The sequence below is a fragment of the Oryza sativa genome, chromosome 8, assembly GCF_034140825.1.
Source record: "Oryza sativa Japonica Group chromosome 8, ASM3414082v1".
NCBI classification, from domain to species: Eukaryota; Viridiplantae; Streptophyta; class Magnoliopsida; order Poales; family Poaceae; genus Oryza; species Oryza sativa.
In genome coordinates this window covers 13,665,251-13,688,579 of record NC_089042.1, presented here as the reverse complement: position 1 = coordinate 13,688,579, position 23,329 = coordinate 13,665,251, and the positions used below count along the sequence as shown (strand labels likewise).

Here is a 23,329-nt window from a genome sequence, read left to right as displayed (position 1 = left end):
GACAAGTAGACAAGCCCTCGGTTTTCAAAAGATTATTTCTCTCGAATGGTGATCCGTTTCCTGTTCATCAGTGTTCTTCGTCAGGTACTAAAATTCCACCTCTATTGCTCCAGCATGATTCGAATTCAGTCGTCAGCTTTCACTCTCCTGCTATTTCGCCGGTTGTTGCTCCCTCTGTTATTACTGTTGTTAATTAATGATCACGTAAGTCCCAGGATTGAGTCCTCCCTGAATTTGAATTCCGGGCCAGCTCGGTCTGTTTCTTCGGCTTGCAAGCGATGCCTGGCCCATGGCCACAGCCCATCGGACTGCCATAATTCGATCCGCTGCCGAAAATGTTTCAATTACGGACACGCAGCCCGCTCCTGTCTGGCCCGCAAAACCAGCAAAATTTGGAAGGTTAAGCCCATTTGCTCTGAGAGCAGTGCCGATATTCTTTTGGAAGGTGCCCCTTCGTCTCCGTCTGTCTCGCCTTCCTCTCGCCCAATTTCCTCTTCGGAAGCACAGTGCCCGCCCTCACCAAGCTGCAAAACCCCACTTGCGATTGTTCTGCCTTCCACCATGGCGCACCTTCATGATGTCGACTTCAGGCTGGAGATGTTCCAGCCTCAGGGGACCAACATCGAGGCCCCTTGGGAAGGGCGAACCCCCCGGGCGGATTTCACCCTTCAAGGTGCCCTCCCCAACTCTCACCAGGAGTTTGCTGCTGTCGTCGTTGATCCCCAGCCCCAGAGCATCTGATTGGTCAGCTGATTCAGGAAGTGGCTAACATCATTACGCACCAACATCACATCCATGTGGTCAGAGTTCAGAGGTACACCCTTGCCCTTTGCTTAGTTCAGCTCCCCTCAGTTTTGGAGAGAGATGTTCTTGTTGGAAGCGGACCCGTTCTCCTAGGAAATTGGTTTCATGGCACTTTTGTCAAGCATGACCAGCTAGCTAACTGGAGAAATTCACCCTACACCAGGGAGGGCTGGCTTATGATCTTGGGCATCCCACTTAACCTCAAAACTAGGGGTATTATTGAACGTATTACCAACCTTTGTGGGGAATTTGTGGACTGGCACTATAGGGATAGAGTCCTCGGCAGAGTGCTTGTTAAGGCAAGATATAAATCAGCCAATGATGTGCCCAGTTGCATTGTTTTTGGTGATGCTATGGCTTATGGGGGTAACGGTCAAACATGGACTTTTCATGTTTATGTGTTGAATGGAGAACCCACTGACATTCTCCCTGCTAATGAAGATCTTTTGCCCATCTGGCAAATGCTGCCACCTCCCAACCAGCACCACAATAACAACCAGCCTCATCAGCACTTTGAAGATGAGTTCAATGACAACATGAATCAGAATGAAGAACATGATGATAACCAGATGATCTTAGATCAAAACCAGAATGATCAACCTCAGGATTCTATATCAGTACATGACTTTACTCTCAATGTCATGGTCAGCCCCTCCAATGGGATGGAATTTCAGAATATTGGTTGGCAGATAATTCCTTTTGGCCTTCCAATCCCTGCCTTGCCAATCAGAAGACTGCCTGAGCTGTTCTGTAAGGCTATTGCAAATGCAGTGTTTGCTCCTCTGCTGTTGGCTGTGGAACCACCCCTGTTAAAGCCTATTGTGATACCACCCAGATGGTCTCTCACTGCTACCTCCTGGAGTGTCATGATCAACATTCCTTTGCTGCAATTTGTTGACAGCAGCCAAGCCCTGTTAAACGTCACAGGGACAGTTTTATTGATTCAAAGGTGGCCAGGGCACTTCCTTTTTCTGTTTCCGGGGTTGATGCTACAGATAAGATGATCCAGCCTAAGGCAAAGAAAGTGAAAAGCAAAGTGCCAATTTCAACAGAGAACCTAAGGAGAAGCCTGCGTTTTGTGGGGCAGGAAAAAGTGAATCTTGCTTATGACACCCCCAGAAAGAGGTCCAAGGTTCAGCCCATCTCCAAAGTGCTCTCCTTGGGCCCTGCTGTCATAAGTTCAAAGGAACTCCCCCCTCCTATCCCGGTGCAGCAGCTCCAGAAAATTGGAACTGAAAAGTGTGGCATGCTTCCTGAGGAAGTGGCTAGTGACAAGCTTCTCAAACCCAGGAAATGATTTACATATTTTGCTGTTTGCAGGCTCTGTGCAGCATTGGTACCGGTTTTTGTAATAAGGCTATCTGTTTAGCCACTGATCTTTGTGCTAAAACCTCTAAATATTCAGGCAGGATTCTCTACTATTTTTTATACTATGTGCTCCAGTCGTATGGTTTTGCTTATTCTGAAACTCATTGGTGGGCTGGTTTGGGACTCATCTGTCAAAGGAAACAGCTAAGCTGTTACCTGTTGCACTTGTGATATAACCTGTTTCAATGAATAGCAACAGATCATGTCACGTTCTTTGTTGGAATATCAGAGGAATTAACTCTCCTCAGAAATGGTTGGCCCTCCGAGATAAAATTGTTGAAACCTCATGTGCCATCATCTGTCTCCAAGAAACCAAAAGAGAATTTTTTGATAATTCTTTTTTAAGGAATTTCTGTCCTCGTCGCTTTGATAAATTTGTTTAGCAACTATCAATAGGGGCCTCGGCGGGACTCATTGTCATTTGGAACAGTTCCATTGTCTCAGGAAACATGATTTCTCGCTTGCCTTATGTCATTACAATTGAATTCACCTCCACTGCTACTTTAAGTGAGAAATGGCTTCTCTCTAACATTTATGGCCCTTGTGCTGGAATTTTAAGAGATGAATTTGTTCAATGGATGAATGATCTTGATATTGAGGCGGACCAATGCTGGATCCTAATGGGAGACTTCAACTTTATAAGATCAGTGGAAAATAGAAACATCCCAGGAGGAGACATAAATGATATCCTAATTTTCAATGAAATCATCAGCAATGCAGGTCTAGTGGAAATTCCATTAATAGGACGAAACTTTACTTGGAGCAACATGCAAGAACAACCTCTGCTGCAGCAATTGGATTGGGTTTTCACCTCAACAGCATGGACTCTAAAATTCCCACACACAATGGTCACTGCTACCTCAAAGTACATCTCTGATCATGCACCCTGTCAGATCTCAATCGAAACATCAGTTCCAAAATCCTCCATATTCAGATTTGAAAATTTCTGGGTGGAGGTCCCAGGTTTCTTTGACATCATTCAGCACTGTTGGTCAATACCAGTTAGGGGCAGTAATCAAGCAATAATCCTGAATGCTAGACTCAAGAAACTTAGAAGAGGCCTTAAGGCATGGAGCAAACGTTTATCAAATCTCAACAGTCTGATCTCTAATAGCAATGAGGTTTTATCACTGTTGACCTCCTAGAAGAGCAGAGGACTTTAGCCCTACAGGAATGGAATTTTAGAACAATTCTCAAGGAACACATACTGAAGCTTTTGAATTACAAAAATGAGTTCTGAAAAAAAAGATGTACAATCAGATGGGTAAAATTTGGAGATGAAAACTCAAAGTTTTTTCAGGCAACTGCAACTGATAGTCACAGGCGAAACAAAATTTCACATCTAAACAAGGAGGATGGAAGCATATGCAAAGAGTGGAAGACTTGGATCACCTGAGTGAAAACCTGTCTACAGAAGAACTGGACAGGATCATAAAAAATCTGCCTACTGATAGGGCCCCTGGACCAGATGGCTTCAATGGTTTATTATTGAACAAATGTTGGGACATCATTAAGCAGGATTTCTATGATCTGGCCTTTCAATTTTTTAGCAGTAATATTTCTCTAGAAAATCTGAACCATTCTTATATAACACGGATCCCGAAAAAGCCAACACCAGAGACTGCAAATGATTTCAGACCAATTGCTGTCAAAACAAGATTTCGGCAATAATAAAAGGAGGTAGCTATCAAGCTAGGAAAGTGGATGGGTTTGGAGACAAGGAATTTTATACAGGTTCAAACCTTCTTATTCAAGAAGTAATACCTTACTCCTGTCCGGGGATGATTCCGCCGAGTGTGTTATTGATTGTATAAACTGGAAAAAAGAATCGCGCCCCAAGAGGCACACGGACCCACCCTCCTTATATAGGGGAAGGAATCCGCTTTACAAAATACAGTCCATATCCTAACGGAATATGGGATTATAGATAAAATATAATCCTAACCGACTAGGATCCCGGGTATTTCCTTGACATACAAGTTAAAAACTAACCCGAGTCCTCATAAAGATATTCTATCTATATTTGGTACCGTATATCCGACTAAAGTATAACTGTCATGCAGATATGGGGTATCCATAATCTCCACAGTAGCCCTCGAGACCTTCGTAGTTGACGAAATAACCTTCTCGAAACACAAAACAGTAGTCCAAGTGCTTCAATTCAACTTGCTCCAGCTTGCCGAGTACTAAAAATCAAAAACTGTGAAGGGCGAAAATAAAACATGGTGCATCGAGTAGATGCACCTAATTAGGTGTAGCCCCCGACTATGTGATTAGTTGAAAGACTAAACATATAGTCAAGAACCGAGTGGTTTTATAGCAAAGCACGCATGGTACTTAGTAAGATACCCAGCTGACTGCTTCTCAACTTGAACATATCAAGGATAAAAAATACAAGAAGGGCCGAGTGATAAACACTCAAAGGTCCAAAAATAGTCATGTTTGATAGGAATCCGAGTAAAAATCTCATAAAATGACCCACCAAACATGATAGAAAATCATGGTAATTAATGAGTCTAATAGCCTAGGCTGTGACCCTTACCATAACCAAAATAAGCATATAACATGCTAAAAGAATGACTATTAACAAACCAGCCATCTCAAATCAACCCAAACAGCTTTTGCAGCCTAATAAAGCTTACAAAAATTGTATAACACCTTTCTGTCGGGCACCTTTTTATGTGCATCATAATAATTCCAAAGAATTATTAAATCGCGTTAAAAAGGATTTTAACAGCATTGGGCCATACCATTGTGAACACAAATTGCCAAAGCAAAAAGTGCCTAAGTCCCTAGGAATCACAACAGGCCACGCTGACTATAGTATTGGGCTGAAGTACTGTACAGGCCCATGCCCATTAGTACTCCCAATACCCTAATATCACCGAAGCGAAAAACGTCTCTTCGTCTTCCCCGCCGAGACTCTCGCCATTTTCCCCATTTCCTGCTACAGTACAAACTGCTGGCCAAGCTAGGGTTCAGCAATCCGCTCCAATCCATCCTCAAAAACTCCACAAAACTTCTCCCCGCATCCACCGCTCCGATTCCCCATCCCTTTCTAGCCGTATCTCGGACCAAAACAAACCATCCAGTCCACATTCATGGCGGAAGAGAGAGAAAGCTTCGAGAGCCAGTGGGTGCCCTCCGATGTGACAGAAGATAATCTGAAGGAGATGGTGGCGCACGGCGTTCTTCCAGCAAAGGAGATCATCGGATGGCGACCATCATTCGGCGAAGCATTCCCGACCCCCGATACGCGCGAAATCGTGGTATTTGCTCATTTCTTCTATGGCGGTTTCTCCCTTCCAACCTCAAGATTTTTTCGGGGAATTCTAAATTTCTACGGAATCAGCCTGCATCATCTGAATCCAAACTCCATAGTGCATATCGCCAATTTTATTCACGCCTGCGAAGCTTTTCTGGGCATTAGGCCTCATTTCACCTTGTTCCGCCGCAGCTTTTTCCTCAAACCGCAGCCAAACAAGAGCAAACCATGTGTTGTTGGGGGGGCTGGTTTCCAACTCAGGGGAACCATAAGCCAAAAGTACTTCTCCATGCCCTTCAAGACCTCGAACAAAGGCTGGCACGCCAACTGGTTCTATGTTCAAAATCCTGAACCTGCTCTCCCCGAGTACTCCTGTCTTCCTCCTGTTTATCGGGATACTTGGAACTCACTGTCAACGGGAGATGAAGCTGCGCAAGCAATAGAACTGATGGAGCGCATGATAAAGCTGAAGGAACAAGGTTTGCAAGGAGAATAGATCACCCAGCACTTTGTCAAGTGTCGGTTATCCCCAATCAAAGAGAGATCCCGCACAGCTTTCGAGTTCGACGGCAAGCATGATCCAAATCGTGAAGATCCAGACTCTCTTGACTTTAAGGTCATGAAGGAAAGGATGTATAAGATCTTCTCAAACGCCATCGTTGTCAGCTACTCACACTTGCTGCCAGTCGTACCGTTCAATGCATTCAATCCTCCTCCACCGGTACGTATTCATATACTTCAACTTTTCTCAAAATATGATATTGTTTTCTTGTTGAATCAGTTAACAATGAAGGATATTACACCCAGGAATTTGCTTTGATGAAGTCGGATCCCCCAATCGCTCAACGCCGATCTCCCCACCACCAAACTGGGCAAGGGAGCGGAAGACCAAGAATTCGGTCTGAAACTCAACCAAGTACTTCTGATCCAATCGGCCAGTCAGATTCTCGAAAGAGGAAGCTGGTTCTAAGTGACGACGAAGCCGATGATACCGCTAGGAAGCCTGGAGACCGAGAGACAACCAAGAAACTACCAAAACAGGCTACTCCAAGGAAGAAAACATCCAGTCGCCCTGTGCCAAAGATCAGGAAGTCTTCCAGGTGCAACTCATATAACGATCTCTCTTGCATTAATGCGCACCCATTGCGGCAATAATACTGATAATCAAATTTGCAGGAAACCATCTGATATAGATCCGTCTGGGAAAGACTCTGACCCGACTAACGTGGACACAAGTTCTTCCAAAGAAACCGGGCCAACTGCTAAGGATCATCCGAGTGACAATCAGCCGGCAACCGATAATGTAGATTCCGGTGATCAACCCCCGACTGGAAACCAGTCGGCCGAAGCCGAAGCCAGAGTTAATCAGGAGCCCCCGACTGGAAACCAGTCGGATGCAGGGGCAAGCCAAGAGATTCCAGAAGTCGAAACCCAAACAGACAGCCCTCGCGGATAAAACGCCAGCAATAACCAGATATCTGGATCTCCTTTAAAGGTATCCGAATCCACTCGTCCTCGTCCAGAAATCATTACGGGTAAACACTTTGTCTGAAACCATGTTGACCCAATTAACTCTGATCAATTGTCTAACCTTTGTCAGTGAATACATTAGGACCAATGATTGGTGATGAAGAAGAAATCCCCCGTATACGAGCAGCCAAAGATTCGTGCCCTCCTATTCTGGTCAAGTGGTGGGATGACAACTTACAACCTCAAGGAATTGTAATAAATCGGCAAAAAGAAGATGAAGAGGTCTGCCTACTGAAAAAGGCACTCAACCAAGCGACTCGCATTGTAAATGTAAGTTCCTTGACGCCTGACCTCAGCCATCTTGTTTGCCATCTGGCTCGAGCGCCGATTAAACTGCTCCGCAGAGGATTCATCTTAGGAATGAGGCGAAAACCGCAACCCTAGAGAGACTAGTTCCTCATCTTGGAACTCTCGAAGCCACCAGGAGTCAACTGCACGAGGCCAGAGAACTTGCCAAGAATAATGAACATGATCTGAGGGATCGGATTGCTGAGCTCCAGGAGTCCAATTTCGAACTGAGTGGCTCATCAAATGGTTCGCGCAAACTCTGCCCAACTGATTTGTGATGTTATCTCTGTAATCTTGATTAACCGAAGTTAATGTAGTGCAAGCTGCCAAGATATCTCAACTAGAGAAGCAGATCCAAACTCTGGAAAATGACAAGGCTGAGCTAGCAAGACAGAGGGATTCGGCTTTAAAGGAGGTTGAAGGTACCAATAATCAATACTTTAAAAGCCATTATCTTCTATATGCTGATTCATTAATGTGAATCTGTTGATGCAGACCGCAAGATCAAGTCTCAAGCACAGTTTGATGTCTTAGTTGACAAGATCAACAAGCTTGAAGGAGCCAGGGATAAAGTCGCTAATGCCGCTACTCCACTCATCCAGGCCATGTTCTTCAATAACACCGGTTCGAGTACACTTGATGCTACCGAAATCTTCGACAAGCTGAGAGTCGCTCCAGATACTTATTTCAGGAACATCAAAGAAGCTGGAAGTATGGGAGCAAGTCTGGCGTTGGCGATGACCAAATCCATTTATCCAAGGGTTGATATGGATGCCATTGATGGCTTTGTAGACGGGACGAGCGAAGAAGTTGCTCTTGACCTCATCAGTGATGCGCAGAAAGCCGCTAACAAGATTGCTGCTGATGTAGTTGAGAGATTCCAAGATGTCGACCTTCGGCCGACTGGGTCTGATAAGTCTGATGATGAAAAAACTGATACTGATTGATATAACAATGATTTTGATTATCAATGATGGTGGAGGCTCAATTTGTACAATACTGATGAATTTATGCTATGCTTGGTGTTCCATACCTAGCTTCTGATTTCTTAAAAGCCTTTGTCAAGCCTTATTGAGACTAAAACCCGCAAAAGCTATTAAAAACCATCAGTCCTCATTGGCTAAGTCGATAGACCAAACAGGGCAATGATAAATCAAGTAAGCAAATTGAATTGAAAAAAATCACACTCTATTATTATCGTAGTAGCCCCCTGACTGAAAACTTCAAGGAAAAACTTGAAGTTAGCAGTCAAAGAGGAAAGATACAAACGAAATGCCTAAGCGTAAAATCGACGAAGGTGTTCAATATTCCAAGAATTGTTGATGAGAGTACCGTCTTCGCGCTTGAGTCGATAAGAACCCGGCCGAGTGACTTCAGCAATTATGAACGGTCCTTCCCATAAGGGAGATAATTTATGCTGATCTTGTGTTGTTTGAATTTTCCTCAGAACCAGGTCGCCGACTAAAAAGGCTCGCGATCGAACATTCCGATTATGATAACGGTGCAACCCTTGCAAATATCGAGTTGACTGAATTAAAGCTGCTTCTCGGGCTTCTTCTAGTCGATTGATGTCGTCTACTCGGCCCTCTTCATAGCCCTCCTCGTTGAAGTTCCGAAATCGTAGTGATTCAAATTCCATTTCACTCGGCAACATTGCTTCTGCGCCATAAACCAAAAAGAACGGCGACTGGCCGGTAGCCCGACTAGGAGTAGTGCGTAAAGACCAAAGTACGGACGGTAGCTGATCTACCCACTTGCCAGCATAGGGATGTAGTCGGTCAAAAACGCGTGCTTTGATCCCTTGAAGTATCATGCCGTTAGCGCGCTCGACTTGTCCGTTACTCATGGGGTGTGCCATGGAGGCGTAACAAATTTTAATGCCAAAGTCTTCACAAAAGTCTCTAAATGCTCCGCCAGTGAATTGAGTGCCATTATCAGTGATGATCCGATTAGGTACCCCAAACCGATGCACAATGTTGATGAAAAAGTCTCTAGCTTTATCTGTTGTGATCGTGATGACCGGTTTAGCCTCAATCCACTTGGAGAATTTGTCGATGGCCACAAAGAGATGCGTGTAACCGCCGACTGCCCTTTTAAACGGGCCGACCATGTCTAGCCCCCAGACCGCCAATGGCCAGGACAACGGGATGGTTTGCAACTCTTGGGCTGGTAAATGAATTTGTCTAGCAAAAAATTGACAATCTTCGCATGTCCGCACAATCTTGTCAGCATCGGACACAGCTGTAGGCCAGAAAAAACCTTGCCGGTAAGCTTTGCCGACAATGGTCCGTGCAGCGGCATGATTACCACAAATACCAAAATGTATATCCTTCAACAACTGTCTCCCTTCTTCCAAAGACACACAGCGCTGCAGTATTCCTGATAGACTTTTCTTGTACAGCTCAGTCTCATGAATAATGTAAAGTCTGCTGCGCCTGGAAATCCGCTCAGCTTCATTTTTGTCTTGAGGGAGTTCTTGTTTGCTCAAAAATTTTATAAACAGTTCTCTCCAGTCAGCTTCGATCATGCTTACGCCTTGAGTATCCATGGCTTCGACTGTCTCTTTTTTGGGCACGGTCGGTTCGTAAAGATGTTCGACGAACACATCTGAAGGAGCTGCTTCCCGTTTTGAACCAAAATTGGCCAGCCTGTCGGCTGCCTCATTGTTATGTCGGAGGACATGGGTGAGCTCGAGTCCATCGAATTTATCTTCCAACTTGCGTACCTCTTGTCGATAAGCAGTCATATTATCATCTAGACAAGACCACTCTTTCATGACTTGATTAACAATCAACTGAGAGTCTCCACGGACGATTAGTCGGTGAATGCCTAGAGAGATTGCAATCCTTAATCCATGGAGTAGCGCCTCGTATTCCGCCACGTTATGGGACGCAGAAAAATGTATCCACAATACGTAGCTCAATCTTTCTCCAGTCGGGGATATCAAGACGACCCTAGCTCCAGTGCCTGTAAGCCTCTTCGACCCATCAAAATGCATTGTTCAATGTTCCATCTTCTCCTCTGGCATGTCTTCTTGGCACTCGGTCCACTCGGCAAGGAAATCAGCTAACGCTTGTGACTTGATCGAAGTTCGTGGCTTGAACGATATGTCCAAAGACATCAACTCTAAGGCCCACTTCGCAATCCGTCCATTTGCTTCATGGTTATGAAGTATATCTCCGAGCGAAAACGATGTGACCACCGTGACCGAGTGACTTTGAAAATAGTGAGATAATTTCCTGACGGTAATTAAGACACCATATAATAACTTTTGAACCTGAGGATATCTTGTCTTGGAGTTGGCTAAAACTTCGCTAACGAAATAAATTGGACGTTGGACTTTTTAAATATGGCCTTCCTCTTCACGCTCGACAACTACGACCGTACTCACAACCTGGGAGGTCGCCGACGCATATAACAGTAGCGGCTCTTGTGGATGTGGCGAAGCCAAAACTGGTGGAGTGGTGAGAAGTTTCTTGAAGTCTTCAAAGGCTTTCTGTGCTTCGGGTCCCCACTGGAAATTGTCAGTCTTCTTCAGCAGCTTGAAGAAGGGCATCCCCCGCTCGCCGAGTCATGAAACGAACCGGCTGGGCGCCGCCATGCAACCAGTTAGCTTTTGGATGTCTTTTTGGGAGCTTGGCGGTTTCATGTTGAGGATGGTGTTGATTTTCTCTGGGTTGGCCTGTATGCCTCTTTGAGATACCATAAATCCGAGCAACTTCCCTGACGGTACTCCGAAGATGCACTTTTCCGGGTTTAGTTTCATCTTGAAAGCACGAATGCTTGTAAAAGTTTCTTCTAAATCCGCAATCAGGTCATCCTTCTGCTTGGTCTTGACGACTACATCATCAACATAAGCTTCAACATTGCGACCGATTTGAGTTGAAAAACATCTTTGAATCATGCGCTGATAGGTTGCTCCTGCATTCTTCAATCCAAAGGGCATGGTGATGTAGCAGTAGGCCCCAAAGGGCGTAATAAACGAGGTCTTCAAGCAGCCGGACTCTTTTAGTCAGATCTGATGATATCCCGAGTAACAGTCCAAGAAGCTGAGTAACTCGCAGCCGGCCGTTGAGTCAACCACCTGGTCAATGCGAGGTAACCCAAAAGGGTCTTTGGGACAAGATTTGTTGAGGTCGGTATAATCGACACACATGCGCCATTGCCCCGTCTTTTTCCGAACCAGGACTAGGTTAGCCAGCCAGTCGGGATGAAGGACTTCCTTAATGAAGCCTGCTGTTAACAGCTTGGTTAATTCCTCCTTGATTGCATCCTTCCTGTCCTGTGCAAAACGGCGGAGTCGTTGCTTGACGGGTTTGGCGTCTTCCTTAACATGTAAAGAGTGCTCAATCACCTCTCTGGGGATACCAGGCATATCGGATGGTTTCCACGCAAAAATATCTTTATTATTCTGAAGAAAGGTGATGAGCGTGCTTTCCTATTTACAATCTAACTCAGCGCCTATTACAGCAGTCTTATCAGGATCGGAGGGATCTAAGGGAATCTTTTTCGTCTTGGCATTACTTTCTTTGGTCTTCTTCAGCTTGGTTGCAGGCACTTCTCCCTCGCTTGCCGTGGTCGCAGCCAGTCGGATCTCTTCGCGGGCGAGAGTAGTCTCGTGGGTTTGGGCCATCTCGCAACTTTCTTTGTCACATGTGACGGCCTGCTTGATGTCGCTCCGTAGTGATATGACTCCTCGAGGACCAGGCATCTTCATCATCATGTAGGTGTAGTGTGGGACGGCCATAAATTTAGCTAAAGCCGGTCGTCCAAGTATAGCGTGATATGCTGTCTCGAAATCAGCAACTTCGAAACAAACATTTTCTGTGCGAAAATTCTCCCGAGTGCCGAAGGTAACTGGAAGAGTGATCTGGCCGAGTGGTGTAGCTGACAATCCTGGGATAACACCGTGGAAGGGTGCATTACTCGGCTTTAATTCCGTGCGAGGAATCTGCATATCGTCCAGGGTCTTAGCGAAAAGGATGTTGAGTGCGCTGCCACCATCGATGAGAGTCCGTCGGAGCTTGACATTGCGAACCACTAGGTCTAGTACCAGGGGGTACCGCCCCGGGTGGACCACTCGGTCGGGATGATCCGAGCGGTCGAACTTAATTGCTATCTCTGACCACCGAAGATATTGGGGCGTGTTAGGCTGAACCGCATTGATCTCCCATTCTGTTAGCTTCTGTTTTCTCTTAGACTCATAAGCCAGGGGTCCGCCGAAGATGTGATTGAGTTCTTTGCGATGATCTTGAAAACCAGTCGGGGCATCGTCTTCATCATCTTTCTTCTTTGATGTGCCTTGATCTCCGTCTGAAGGTTTACGTGCGTTCTTGACATATTGCTCTGCGAACTGTTTGTAGACGAAGCAATCTTTGGCCACGTGGTTGGAGTTGGGATGATGCGGACATTGGGAGTTCATTATCTTGTCGAAGGTGTTGACGCGGGAACGTTGTCGGGAAGATGGAGAGGTGGTTGCCATAAGTTCTTCGGGCTTACGCTTGCGATCCTTGTGGTTGTTACTTCCACTCCCTCCTGCGGTCGGCGTATCCTTCTTTGGCTTCCAAGTGGTGCCCGACTGCTTGGACGCCGTGATAGCATCTTCGGCTTTGGCATACTCATTGGCTTTTTCAAACATTTGTTTGACCGTCTTGGGAGGTTTGCGTCCGAACTTGCCGACTAGGTCCTCGTGGCGAATGCCTTTAGTGAAGGCGGCGATGATGATGTCGTCGGTGATGTCGGAGATCTTGTTGCGTTGCTCGGAGAAGCGTCGAATGTAATCTCGAAGAGATTCTCCAGACTTCTGAACGATGTTGTAAAGATCGAAGTGTGTGCCGGGCCGTTCAAAAGTGCCTTGGAAGTTGGCGATGAAGTGGTCGCGTAGCTCTGCCCATGATCCGATCGTGCCGCGGGGTAGCCCGTGAAGCCATGACCGGGCAGAATCCGCTAGGGCCACAGGTAGATAGTTCGCCATGGCTTTGCTGTCTCCTCCTGCTGCGCGGATTGCGAGACCATAGACGGTGAGCCAAGACTCAGGGTTGGTGGTGCCGTCATATTTCTCGATTCTAGTCGGCTTAAAGCTGGCTGGCTAATCCACTCGACGCAGATCGCTTGTGAAGGCAGCAACTCCGTCCACGTCGTCGTCGTAGCGATCGGGTGAATGATGGCCTCTTGCTGCGCGGCGCTGGTTGATGGTGTCGCGAAGATCGATGGGGCGCCTTCGATGTGGGAGTGTGGTCGTTCAACTCGGTGCTCCCTATATCGCTCGGGAGGCGAACGAACAGACCGTTCGTCATGTCCCCTGCTCCTGCGACTAGATTCGGTGCCAGCAATGCTGAGGCTTGGTTGGTGATAGTCTTGAGATCGAAGATGAGGGACTCGGCTACCAGTCGGGGTGCGAGTGCTTGCGGAGTTGGCTGGAACCGAGGCAGCGATCATGGTCTTCGTCTGGTTCAAGATGTTGACTACATGATCAGCTTGGTTGAGTGCGTCTTCCTTGAGGAGGGTGTCGAGGAGAGTGATTGCTGCAACCGCGTTCTGCTGGGGGGTGCGAAAGACCGCTATCCCATCGACGTCTTGTTGCCCAATGAGCTATCTCGCTCGCCGCCCAGATTCCAAGGCGCGTTGTCGTCGATCTTCAGCCTCCTTTGCAATCCGTTCGCGATCTTGTTGCTCACGCTGTAGTCGTTCTCGCTCTTGTCGCTGTCGTTCTTCCTCCAGTCGGCGACGTTCAGCTTCTTGCCGTGCGCGATCTTGGTCCGCTTCTCGGGCTTGGCACTGTTCCTCCGTTTCGTTGTCAGCCATGAATACGCCGAAGAAGAGGGGCGTGTAGTTATCCTCATAGCTGTCGTCGAAGTTGTCGAGGTCGCCGTGGTCGTAGTGGTAGCCGAAATCGTCATAGTCGAGGATCTCGGTTGGTCGAGAACTGACGCCAGGGGAGCTGAGGTAGCCATCCAACTCTTCCGTCGAGACTGTCCCGAGAGGTTGGAGTATAACACCAACCTCCCTGGACCTAGATCGGATCGGGGCCGGAGCCGGAGCTCGCCTAGATCTTCGAGTGGGAGATGTCTTGACTGTGAAGACAACGGCCAAATCATCAGGAAGTTTCATCAGGATTGAGGGATAGGACCCGTCGTCTTGATCTGGTCGCAGAAGAGTAGATTGGATCTCGTCCGAGTGGTTTGAAGCCGACTCGGGAGAGATGATCTTGGAGTAGGCCTCGGCCGAGTTCGGAATACCGAATGGCACTGGGACCTGGTCTCTCCCCGAATGGTTTGAATCCGAGTCAAGGAGAGAGATCTTGCCGAAGTCGTTGGTGATGAAGTTGAGGCTGCCGAACCAGAACGCCTGCCCGGGAGGGAAGGCGAAGTCGTCGATGCCAGAAACGAAACCCATCGCACTTAGTCGGTGAGAACTTGACGCTACCCCTACCTGGCGCGCCAACTGTCGAAACAAGATTTCGGCAATAATAAAAGGGGGTGGCTATCAAGCTAGGAAAGTGGATGGGTTTGGAGACAAGGAATTTTATACAGGTTCAGGCCTTCTTATTCAAGAAGTAATAACCTACTCCTGTCCGGGGATGATTCCGCCGGGTGTGTTATTGATTGTATAAACTGGAAAAAAGAATCGCGCCCCAAGAGGCACACGGACCCTCCTTATATAGGGGAAGGAATCCGCTTTACAAAATACAGTCCATATCCTAACGGAATATGGGATTATAGATAAAATATAATCGTAACCGACTAGGATCCCGGGTATTTCCTTGACATACAAGTTAAAAACTAACCCGAGTCCTCATAAAGATATTCTATCTATATTTGGTACCCTATATCCGACTAAAGTATAACTGTCATGCAGATATGGGGTATCCATAATCTCCACAATTGCACCTCAGGGCTCTTCGCTCAAGTTCATCACAAAGATCTTAGCCATTAGGTTCCAAACTGTGATTCCGGAACTCATACATGAAAATCAGTATGGATTCATCAAGAACAGAACCATTTAGGACTGTCTGGCTTGGAGTTTTGAGTATATTCATCAGTGTCATCACTCTAGAAAGGAAGTAGTAATTCTGAAAATAGACTTTGAAAAAGCTTTTGATCTGGTGGAGCATGATGCAATCCTCGAAATTCTTCAAGCTAAAGGTTTCAATAACACTTGGCTCAACTGGATAAAAAATGTTCGGTCCTCTGCTTCCACCTCAGTTCTGCTTAATGGGGTCCCTGGAAGGAGTTTCAAATGCCTGAGGGGGGTCAAGCAAGGAGACCCCCTCTCTCCTCTGCTATTTGTTATAACTGCAGATTTATTGCAATCCATCATAAACAAAGCTTATTCAACTGGATTGCTATCGGCTCCAATTGCAAATGGAAGTGCTACTTTCCCAATTATTCAATACGCGGATTGTAACATCCTGAAGTTTTAATTAATCAACTTAGGTGGAAATCGGGGTATGTCCTTAGTAAAAGTTGGAAGTTTTAAAGCTGTTTGGGTTCAAAACCTCATCCGGTTAATTGGTGTACAAAAAGGATGGGTAGAAATTGAAACCATTTTCCCAAACTGTTGGTTTGAGTTAATATGAAACTTTAGTGATCATTATAGGTAGACTAATGACCCTACAACCTTTTGGTAGATAAGCGAAATCTATTTTTTTAAAAAGACTCATCCACCGTTCAGAGAGTGTTTTGGCACTAATAAAATCTACCAACATTTTTCAGGAGTAGCTCGGCTAATTTGTGTTTTCCCTTCCACGAGGGGAACATTGTTTCAAGAGACCAAGCTGACTCAATACTTGATAATCCATGAAGCTCTGGTGTTTGGTGTCTTCTACTTTTTAGCTTATAAGCTTTGTCCAAGCCTCTTTGTATATAACCAAATTAAATGGTCAAGCAGTAGTTAAGAAACGTTGTAGTATAGTCGTTAATCTTTCGCTCTTTGGATAATCTACTCGATCATGCTTAGCAATTGGCTAGTAGAATTAGTAACTAGTGACTGTGTGCTTGTGTACTTGTTTGTAGTGATTTTTGTATTGTTCATAACTGGTTGATGCATGTTAAATAAACCTAGAGACTATGTAACAAATCTAAGCAACATAAAATCCATGAAGATCCTCTTGTCACTCGGCCAACCTAAGATAACCACTATAAAGGTTTCATAATTTTATCAAACTTTTTACTACCTCAAGTAAAGCAGTCAAGGTAGTCAAACTAAATTAATTAGAAACCTAATTGGTAAAATGAAGCAACTTCTAAATGAAAAATAACTTGAACAGTAGTATACATGTTTAATATTTTATTAAAATATTAGTTTATTTATAATCACCAAATATAATTTTTTTGGAATTTTTCCTCTCTTTTTAGACCTTGTAAAAATTCAAACTAACTTTAAGATTAACCGATTTCACTTTTTCACTAGAATTATTTAACTCAACATTTTTTGAGTGAAACCAATTGGATTAGAAAGCATGTTCCAAGACCCATCTCTGGACCAGAGGCCAAAATTTGAATCCCCTCCTAACCAATTCGAATTAGCAGGTCATGAGTGAGAGAGGGAATAAATCTAGTTTTGTCTTTTCTTCTTGTCTCTTCCTCTCCAACCCCTCTATCTTTGACATGTGGGTCCCACCAGCAGTCCCTGGCCCACATGGCAGTGGCCCAACCCTCTCATACTCAGGGGACAAGCAGAGGAATAGCCATGCCACGTTTTGGCCATGCAAGGGAGAGAGACAAGCGTGACACCCCTCTCCTCTAAGCTTCTAGGTACTTTCTCCACTCCTCCCACTCCCTTCCAGAGAAATAAACGCAGAGTGAGAGCACCTCATCTCGCCCCCATCTTCCTTCTTCCTCCTTGCCGGCCGAGAGAACTTCATCGTCGCCGCCGTGTTTCTGGTCGTCTTCTTCGCCGTCCAACCCTCGTTCCCTGCTCTCCTATTCATGCCCTAACTCCCCTCAAAATTTCATCGATTTTCATGCAGTGAATCTCCGGGAACGCACATCTCTTTTTGGAGGCCCGGAGCGCGGCCGGCGTCGTCGCGTCACCCAAGCTTCCAGTGTTCCCGACGTTCCAGGCCGAGATACTGGGTGGTGCTGCTCATTCTAGTTCATCTTCCATCTTCCTCCCAGATGTAACACCGTCAAGAATCACCCCAAGCCGAGCTCCAGGCGTGGAGAACGCTCGCCTTCTTTCCTCAGCCCCGATCTAGACCCGTTGGCTTTGTTCCTCCCTGTCCGGTGTGCTCCAGATCCTTTACATTGGCCAAAAGACTCTGCATGCAATGTTCTAGCTCATTCAAACGTTTATTTGGGGTTTTTATGGCCAGATCTAGTCGTTCTCGGGTCGTCATCGTGTTTGTTGTGTTGCCGGGCATCTCCAACGCCGTCGCTGCTTCCTGGACCTCTCCGACCCCTTTCAGCTGCACGGTGAGACACTGCATACCCCTGAACACCCCATGCATGCACCCATATAGCCCATTCCGAGCTGTAGCTCGACATGCATGCGCATACCAAGAACCACCGCCGCTGTTGCTTGTTTTTCGCGAGCTACAGACCACCTCTTTCATCAGCGCGGACACCTACGTGTTCGCATGGACCTCCTCTACAGTTTCTCTGTTGAACTCGACCCCATCCGAGCCTCCGTTCGCCGCCGGCAGGCTCTAGACTGAGCCCAGCCCATGGCTGCCGCCCCGTGAGCTCGAGCCAGGGACCTCATCGGTGAATTAGCTAGACTTGAGGGTTCTTTCCCAAAAAAAAAACAGACCAAGATACATAACACTGTAGCCTTGACCGCTCTGTAATATCCAGGAAGTTCTTAATGGAAAACTGTTTTCAACATGTGCTGAAATTGTACTAACTTCAAAAATGTGTAGAAAATTCATCTGAACTCCGTTTGAGCTGAACCAAATTTCTATGGATTAATAGAAACGTGATCTACAATGTTGTAAAATGAAAATGGCTAACTTCTGTACTGGTTTTCCTCTAAAATTGTGAATAGATCTAGGTATCATTTTAGTAGTCTAGATCTTGGACAATGCATAAGTAAATATTGGAATATGATAAACATATAAACTAATTTTGTTGAACTTGTAAAATGGTACTCTTCACTTCTGTGGAAAAGATTTTGACAAAACTACCTCCTAAAGTAGGTCTAAAACGATTAAGTAATCCTCTTTTTATTAAAGTTGTAAAATTCATAACTAAATATTTTAACTCCAAATGTAGGGAGCCAAGTTTTGTTAGAGCCACTGGGTTATGATCTTTGAATTAAAAATGATAGCACTTGTGAAATCTAACTAGAAAATGTCAGCATTTCATATGACCTAGGGTAGTTCATATGTAATTATAGAAATGCCATTTTCAGTGTATATGGCTTGTTATTTTTATATCTCTCAAACCACAAATGTAAATGAGATGATTCTTGTTTTCTAAAACCAGTTTATCATACTCTCAACCTACTGTAATTAGGCCATGATTTATAGAGCATGTTGCATATGCATGTTTATTTGAATCTTATTTGCATATTTGCCTCTTATCGGTAGATTCCGGAGAGTAACGAGCCATATCCCGAGGAGGATAGTGACTACCCTCAGCAGCAAGGCAAGCACCTAAGCATATAGAACCTATACTTTCTCTAAAAATGATTTGGTTGCAATCTATACGTATATATATGCATGCATTGCCTAGATATTAATATTGTCGATTTATGGTGTATGGGTAGAACCTATTTATGCATTTAGTTCTTATGTTATTACTGTCCTTATATCCTATTACCATTGGTTGGGATTACTTGGGATTTCTTATTCATTAATGCTTAGCCATGCTTAGTGCTAATAGAACCATAGGGATGGACAGTGCTATTAATTGTGGTATATAAACAACTTGCATTATTGGGCATAAAACTTGAGCACTTACACTAAATAATGGTTGATGAAATATGTTGGACTTGGACGGGTGATAGGGCGAATGATGGGAGGTTTGTTTCCCCTGATGCAAGTAGCCCCGTCTAGGTCGTTAAGGACCGAACATTTTGACATCTATTCAAGCACCCTTCGTACTTACCACATGCCTTATTTGGGACCGGCTTGTTCTTACTAGTTGTACTGTGATCATTTATACCACGTTGGAGAGTCGTGAGGCAGGTAGCCTTTGGAGGGCCTCCGGTGCCTAGGTTTGGCCGGGGGTGCCTCCCGCGTGGCGCGCCCGCCTTGGTCACATCACGCACGCACATGACTGAGTCGTCGGGAACCCCAGCGTGGTATAGGTGGTTGGGGTGGGGCTAAGAAAGGGCATGTAATGAGCTTGAATCACTTGTGTACCGCACTCGACGGGGTGTGTAGTATTTGATCTTTGTTCATTTCGTGTGGGTCCAGTTGTACACCTCTGATCAGAGTATAATCTATTCGAATAGCCGCGTCCTCGGTTATGGACAATGCTTGATGTGTTAGTTAGTTATGTTAGCATCAAATGTGGGTTATTATGGATGGGATTATGTTTGATGGTGATGTTGGCATGTTGTGCCATGTTGGTATGGACTTTGGTAGTCCATGGATGATGATGAGAGCGCCGTTTGGGCTCATTTGCTTGTACATTTCAGAATTATATACTTGCTGTCCATAAATTAAAATGATGCTAGATTTACTTGTCCTTGCTTATTTTACTCATTAATTGCTCAATAAAATTAGCTTCATGCAAATATTGAACCTACAGACCCACTATAGGCTAGAAAGCTTGCATACTTCTCTCTCCCTTATGTATATATAATTTTGGGTAAGACTTGCGAGTACAATCTTGTACTTAACCCGGTGTCTGCAATTTCAGGAGAGGATTCCGGTTATGAGTTATGCTTCTTGTGTGGTCATTGCTCTGCCGAGGGCGGCGAGGGCAATGAGTGATCTCTTGCAGCTTGGCTCTTGCCCGGTTGGTTTGCCCTAGTGGGGTTGTGGCACCACCGGTTTTATCTTTTGCTTATGAACTCTATTTGAGACTTCCGCTGCTATATTTATGTGTTGTATGTTGGGACCTCGGACCCTATTATGTGTCATGTATCTCGCTGCACTTTAACCCTATTATGGTACTTGCTATGTTTATTAATTGCTTGCGATGAAAGTGTGAGGCTAGTCGCATTCCTGGGGACTAGCTAAGCATGAGTAACGGGTTTTGATCGCTTGAGATAATTGGGGATAGCGCTTTGGATCGAGTCACTGGGGTATGCTTTTGGTCGCCACCTTCGAGTGGTTGACGGGCATATGACGTGGTGGACTGGCAAGCTATCTTACGGTTATGTCTTGCACTCACTACTCGACATTTCGTTTATTATAACAGAAGGTTGTCAACCGTGATCATGGACACATTGAGGACGAGTGGCTATTTATGCGTGTATGGATCCCACTTCTCTAATAGTATGTGGTGGTCGCGTTGGATACTGGATGATATAATACTCGGGGTGTCCACACGGATGATACTCTAATAATCATGAAAGCATACCAGAAAGAAGTCTTTTGTCTCAAAGCTCTTCTGAAGTCTTATGCTATGTGCACTGGCCTTAAAATTAATTTCCACAAATCCAGCATGATCCCCATCAACACTGATAACAGCAAAATGGAAATTTTAGCTGGCACGTTAGGATGCTCAATAGGCACCATGCCTTTTACATATCTGGGCCTTCCTCTTGAACCACGAAGCTGAATGTCAGTGATTTTGCTCCTCTAATTGATAGAGTGGAAAGAAGGCTTCCATCCACAACAATCTTTCTAAACTACAGCCAAAGACTTTCAATGGTCAACTCAGTTCTCTCCTCCTTACCTACTTACTATATGAGCTCTCTCAAGCTGCCAAAGAAAGTAATTTTGCACATTGACCGTGCCAGAAGACACTGCCTGTGGAGGAAAAATACTGATTTGGAAACTAAAACTCACTCCTTAGCTGCATGGGATCTAGTGTGCAAGCCAAAGAAAAAAGGAGGATTGGGTATAATCAACCTGGAGATTCAAAACACAGATCTACTTATCAAACATTTGGACAAGTTTTTCAACAAGAAAGAAATGCCTTGGGTTCAACTCATCTGGAACAGGCATTATAATGAGTCAGACAAGCCACCACACGCTCATAAAGAAAAGGGCTCATTTTGGTGGAAGGACTTTTTTAGGTTAGTCCCTTTGTATAGAGCAATCTCTACCACGACCATAAGAACTTGAGATTCTGCACTCTTCTAGAAGGACAATTGGAACAATCATATCTTGGAAATAGACTTCCCTGTTCTTTTCTCATAAGGGAGAAATGAGGATATTTCAGTATAGAGCTTCATGATGGCATCTGACTTTCATCAGAATTTTCATCTCCCTCTCTCCAACCAAGCAATGCAAGAATGGGGAATTTTAAGTGAAAGATTGCAAAACCTATAGATCACCAACGAGCCTGACATCTGGTCATATTTATGGAACTCAGATCATTACCATCCCAACAAAGTCTACTCAATGTTTTTTGAACACCATCAAGTTGCCAGACCCCTCTCAATTATCTGGAAAAGCAAATGCACAATGAAGCTAAAAGTGTTTCTTTGGCTCATGCTAATGAATCGACTCAACACAAAAGAAATGCTACATAAAAAGAATTTCAACATTCAAGGTGGAATAAACTGCTTGATGTGCAACTCCCTGACCGAAGAGAGCATGGCTCACTTGTTCTTCTCCTGCCCATTTGCGCAACAATGCTGGCAGCACATTGGCATCAACTGGAATTCAGCCTTGGAATTTATGAACATGATCACCTCAACCTAGAACTCCTTTCATCACTTTTTCTTCTTTGAAGTTTTATCAATTGGTTGCTGGAACATCTGGTGCAGATGGAATGATCTCATTTTTAACAATATCGCTCTCAGCTTTACCAAATGGAAGGTTGACTTTCTGAGGGATTTTGCCTTGCATATGCACAGAGCAAAAGAGATGGACAAACCCAAGTGGCAATCATGGCTAAACACTTTTAATTAATTTTCTTGTATATTTTGTAACTTTGTAAATTATCCTATCTATTTAATATAGCGCAGTAGGAGCCTCTCCAGCTGTTTTACGTCAAAAAAAAATACAATGCGTAGATTTTTCAATGGGCTTAATTCTGAAATTTAGGTTTTGCTTGATAATGTGACATATAATCATATTGGGCACCTATTCATACTTGCTCGTAGCATTGAGAGTCAGATCATATCAAATGCGAGGAAGCATGAACAATGTGATTTATCTCCCATTTCTGAATCTCCTATATCCTTATGCAATGATGATGTGCAAACATTGGAGGATGTCACGTCCCAAAACGACCCTAAAATATATCCTTTAAATTATGCCTAGAATAATTAAAATCCTTGTGAAAGCCTCCAAAAATTAAAGTGTGCAAAGTTAAAAGTCAAATAAGGCTTGGAGGATTTTTGTATATTTCCTAAAAGCCTAAAATGTGTAAATAAATTTTAGTGGAATTTTCAGAGCACAAATAATAATTATCAAGAAATAAACAAAGTTGAAAAGGTTTTATAAAAAGAAAATCCTAAAACCCTCTCCTCTCTCTCTTGGGCCAAATTTGGCCCAGCTCCCTCCCCTTCTCTCTCCTCTCCCCGCGGCCCACTCGGCCTCCCCTCCCTCCCCGCGTGCACACTGCTGACGAGCGGGCCCGCCCGCCACCCTCGCTGACGGGTGGGGCCCACCTATCATCCCCCTCCTCCCGCTGCTCCCGCCGCTCTGCCCGCGCCTAGCGCCGCCGCCGCCGCAAATCCCGCCGCCCCCGACCGTTCCCGTGTGCAATTAAGTGGGGGGAAATATTCCCCTTGATTCCCTCTCCCTTCCCCCCATTTTCCCCTCTCTCTCCCGCGTTCAAACGGCCGGATTTGCTCCCGCCATTGATGCCGACCGGGACCCCCGCGCCGGTTTCCTTCCCTGCCGGCCGCCCTCTCTCACTCCCAACCCTATATAAACCCTTCCCGCACCTCCCTCGTCGGATTCACACCCGCACCGTCGTCCTCTCTCTCCGCCGTTGCCGTCGACCTCCGGCCGGGCCTAGCCGCTCGCCGGGACCGTCCCCCGCCTCAGCGTCGTCTCCT

The 23,329-nt window shown here is 45.3% G+C and overlaps 1 long non-coding RNA gene across 1 annotated transcript; it reads left to right on the top strand.

The window, feature by feature from the left end:
* The first annotated feature begins 17,030 nt into the window (after nucleotides 1-17,030).
* LOC9267969 (uncharacterized) lies at nucleotides 17,031-20,337 on the top strand. Its single transcript, XR_001548072.3, has 5 exons — nucleotides 17,031-17,139; nucleotides 17,226-17,481; nucleotides 17,571-17,670; nucleotides 18,786-18,843; nucleotides 20,065-20,337. It is a non-coding gene; the product is annotated as an uncharacterized lncRNA (long non-coding RNA).
* The last annotated feature ends 2,992 nt before the right edge of the window (nucleotides 20,338-23,329 follow it).